Below are 5,154 nucleotides of genomic sequence, written 5' to 3'. Positions count from 1 at the left end.
ATGAACTGGCTAGAGTAGGTAGTGAAGGCAGTGTATGGCCGTGAACTTTTCTAGAGTTCAGCTTGAAAGAATCCAGAATGTAAATCTAGGGTGGAAAATTCCACATTTAAACCACCCAGAGAAACTGAAGATCATCTAATCTCGGCATTGGATAACGATCAGGAATAGTAAATGCATATTATTCCCTGAAGTCGACGACGACACATCAATCTCCTTGTTTCCTAGGAACGAGTAACAAAGAGGTGTTGTGAGGAGAACAGGCAGGTTCAACAACATACTGATGCAATACTCGTATACCTTGCACAGCTTCATCAAGCCGAACTCTCTGCGTGGTACCCTGTAGCTGGGGATGTAAGATGGCTTGGACCCAAGTGTCAGATAGAGTGTGTGATGTGTATCTGTGTGGAGCACAGGTTCGTCAGGGAGTGAGACAACATTCCTGAAAGGACTGAAAAGAGCAAATAATTCTTGTTGAGATTCTGGAAAATCAAGAACAGATATGTAATCTTTCGTGATAAGGGGTGAGAAGACATGTTATGGTTGTCAGATGCAAATTTATTATTGATAGAGAAAGAAAATAAACCATCCAAGGTTTCAACTTTCTCGGATTAACTGAAGGAAATGCTGAATTAGGATGAAGAATGAAGTATACCTTGTGCTTTGTATGCTCTTTACGTACATATGAAGGTGATGATTTGAGGAATGATGATGATGTTATCATGGATTTAACAGAGAAGGGCGCGAAAAGTTTCCCAACGATGTTTGTTGAGCAACCTAAGACTGTGCAAGATAATGTTTGCAGTCTTGTAAGAAATGACCTACCCTTTTGTGGAAGGATCAGAATGCATCAGGATTGAATGAGTGTCTACCTGAGATATCGAGAACAACTCTACACTCAGCGATAACATGACCAGGCAGCTTACAACAGGTGCAGGTGACATTTCTGAACCTCGATTTTGATTGAGTGTACTGATATCTGGGCGAAGGGAGTGCACGTCTAGCGTAAAAAAAAAAAACGTCCACGGGAAAGTGAAGAAGGACAAGAAGGCGGTTGAACAGCTGAGATAGAAAAGTCAGGTGATGGAGCGTCAAGTGCCTGAACAGGCTCAGAGCTGGAAAGAGGACGCTTATCAGGTATTAGTTTGCAGATATCATATATGAGTTGTTGGCTGCGACAAGGGGCCAAACACCAAAAGTAAAGAAACGAGTACATCGCATTTAAAGGTATGGACACTGCTTGCGTCGGTCGTTCACTATCGCTTTATTTTACGTGTCTAGTGTTTCCTATAAAGGCTTTATGCTATTGTGTGTTATAATTCGTTGTAGACTACATTTTCTTGACTTTTATTTGATACATTTCTGATTTAGTTACGTTGAATAATTAAAGAGTTATAAAATTGGGAATAATAGTGTGTTAAACAGGAAACATTTTCAGATTTTGAAACTTTCACATGGCCCAGTAAACCTTTGAACGAAAAAAATCTATTGACATGCAGCATCTATTAGTAATTCATTGAGAACAAAGTCAGTCTCCTAAGTAAAACACTTCATGACAATAATTTTAATGTTTCTTGCTGACCCAGTTGCGCTGTCTCGGCGCCACTCTCTTTAGGAAGGATGGACGACGCTACCAGACGTACGATAATCTTCTCTCTCTCTCTCTCTCTCTCTCTCTCTCTCTCTCTCTCTCTCTCTCTCTCTCTCTCTCTCTCTCTCTCTCTCTCTCTCTCTCTCATCACTATAAACCATCTTAGGGCAGTGAGACGCTTTATAGTGAGAATTTGTTGTTTATTCTCAACATTTTTATCTGCTCTTTAAAAATATTGGCAAGTGATTTGCCTTCCCTTTTTAAGATCTCAAGAGAGAGAGAGAGAGAGAGAGAGAGAGAGAGAGAGAGAGAGAGAGAGAGAGAGAGAGAGAGAGAGAGAGAGAGAGAGAGAGAGAGAGTAAGTGCACTATCATCATTTAACACACCGTTGTGATAGTGCTCTCTCTCTCTCTCTCTCTCTCTCTCTCTCTCTCTCTCTCTCTCTCTCTCTCTCTCTCTCTCTCTCTCTCTCTCTTTCTCTGCAATACTTAACTAATAATTGTACCTTAATAACATGGCTTCCTATAATAACTTGACACAAAACATAAGAATATTGGCATTAGCAATGCTGTACAACAGTTTGGGCTGGTTGGTGTGGCACGTCTTGATAAGAGAAAACTCGCGTGCCTCACACATTGAAGCTTTTTATTGTCATTTATAAAAACTTTCACGTGTGTAACACTAATTTTATTTGTGTAACAATAGTGTACACTAATAATGTTTTGCGTTAAAATTAACCATCATTATCAACAGCTGCCTCTTCAAACATAAGAATATTTACCGAAAAAAGATAGTGATGCCGATATCATGGTTGATAAGGTATACACTACTATGATTAATAGACGTTAGCTGCACGCACGATAGAGACACGATCACATCAGTGTTATTTCTAAGATGTAAGAAAAATTATAGAACAGAATAAATTATTAACTCCATTTCACTTTGGCGCTTGGCCCCTTGCCACACGCACTTACTCATATGTAATATGCTTTGTTGAATTTGATGTCTTGGGACCTTGGGACCTTGGGACCTGGAAGCTGGAGCATCAAGGAAGGTGGTGAAGAAGAGATAAGATAAGAGATAAGATAAGAGATTTGTCTTTTAACTCATTCTTTGATAGCACTATATAACACGATTTTTTTGTCTTTGACAAGCAAGTGTTATTTTTCAACTCATTTAATTGCAAAGTAATAGAAAATGTCCATTATTATAATTTTCCCCAAAATAACAAAATTTCAACATTTTTCCAGATGCTATCACAGAGAACTTCTTTGTTCTTGCCTTGATGAATTGATCACATATGTAGCAGAATGTATCTAAAGAAAAATAAATAAATAAATAAATAAATAAATAAATATATATATATATATATATATATATATATATATATATATATATATATATATATATATATATATATATATATATATATATATATATATATATATATATATATATATATATATATATATATATATATATATATATATATTGCAGCCTCTTGATACCATTTCTCCTTTTGTGATGTGTCTTTTCAGGTAGCCAAAGCAGAACTGATTGGTGATCTAGAAGCTCCTATTCTTATATTGTCAAGCAGTACTCTAGAATATTTTTAGTCTTTCTAGAATGTATTTTAAGAATGTTTTCTGTCTTTCTAGAATATTCTTGAACCTACTCATTCTAGAAAATTCCTGTAGATTCTAGGAAAATATTGATACTTCTACATATTTCTACTGTATTCTAGAAAGTTCTAGAATATTCTTTAAATGTTTACGTTCAATAGAATGTTCTAAAATGTTAAAGAAACTTCTAAAAATGTTTGGTAGAACATTCTGGAAGATTTGAAATTTCTGAAATGTAAGCAATTTCTTCTCAATATGACAAATATGAGAAATGCTAGATCTGGTCAATCTAGACCAGAAAATTCTAGAATCTAGAAAATTCCTGTAGATTCTAGAAAAATATTGATACTTTTACATATTTCTACTGTATTCTAGAAAGTTCTAGAATTTCCTTTAAATATTTACGTTCAATAGAATGTTCTAAAATGTTAAAGAAACTTCTAAAAGTGTTTGGTAGAACATTCTGGAAGATTTGAGATTTCTGAAATGTAAGCAAATTCTTCTCAATATGATAAATATGATAAATACTAGATCTGGTCAGTTCAAGAATGATCTTATTAAATCAGAAATCTTTAGAACACTTTATATTCTTTCTTTCATTGTTTTATCTTATTTACAACGTCTCAAAAGCAATTAGTTAGGCAATTTAGATTTTGCAAGGGTCTTTACCTGACATGAAAACCAATAGTAACCAATACTATAATGAAATAAGGCAAAAATGTAAATTCATTGTTCTAACCACAAAATGCAAAAGTTTAAGGATCAAAATATTTTTTTTCTAGTTTGTATAGATGGAAATAACAGGAAAATTATGGTTTGGGGCCAAGGACAAGACTTGGGAAGGAGCCAAGGGATACCCATAACTCAGGAAGAAGCATGGCGGCGAACAGGCGAAGCAAAAAGGGTGAACAGGAACGGCGTGATGAGTAGGAACGGCGGCGTCTGACGAGTGTGTCCACGGGAAAATGAGGTAGGAGAGGCGGAGTGCAAGTGCTGGGTCAGAGTAACGGCGCGGGCGGTAGCAGAGGTGACTGGGCAGAGAGGGAGCACTGGTGAGATGAATTGACTCAAGGTTTGAATGTGGTCAGGGATATCAGGACCACGACTTGGCATGTCGAGAGTAATACACCACGATTTCGTCTATGTGATAAAGATAACGTCCCGCCTGCATAACTTGCCTGCGATGGTGGAGTGATATGCGTGTCTCAGCGTGTACTGGATTTTAAAAGAGGCGAGAGTTTCGTGCGTTCCTCGATCGCATATATATATATATATATATATATATATATATATATATATATATATATATATATATATATATATATATATATATATATATATATATATATATATATATATATATATATATATATACCTGTAGGAGCGACACTGGCCAAGGACAACAAAACTCCAGTTAAAAAAAAAAAAATAGGTCCTACTGAAACGCCTGTCCCCAAATAAGGTCCAAAGCGGTACGCAAAAAATTGAAAGATAAGTGTCTTGAAACTTCCCTCTTGAAAGAATTAAAGTCATAGGAAGGTGGGAATACAAAAGCGAGCAGGGAGTTACAAAAGGAATCAAAGACTGAAAATACTGGTTAACTTTTCTTGCATTAGAGAGGTGGAAAGAATAAGGGTGAGAGAAAGAATATAGTGTTGTGCAGCGAGGGCGCAGTAGGAAGGGAGGCATGCAGTTAGCAAGATCAAAAGACCACTTACCATGAGAATAGTGGTAGAAGACAGCAAGAAATGCAACATTGCGGCGATGAGAAAGAGGCTGAAGAAAGTCGGTTAGAGGAGAGGAGTTGATGAGACGAAAAGCTTTTGATTATACCCAGTCTAGAAGAGCGACAAGAGTTGAACCACACCCACACATGTGAAGCATACTCCATACATGGACGGATAAGGCCCCTGTACAGAGTTAGCAGATGGAAGGATTAAAAAA

This window comes from Scylla paramamosain, chromosome 16 (assembly GCF_035594125.1).
Source record: "Scylla paramamosain isolate STU-SP2022 chromosome 16, ASM3559412v1, whole genome shotgun sequence".
Taxonomy (NCBI): domain Eukaryota; kingdom Metazoa; phylum Arthropoda; class Malacostraca; order Decapoda; family Portunidae; genus Scylla; species Scylla paramamosain.
Note: the sequence above shows the minus strand (reverse complement) of the source record.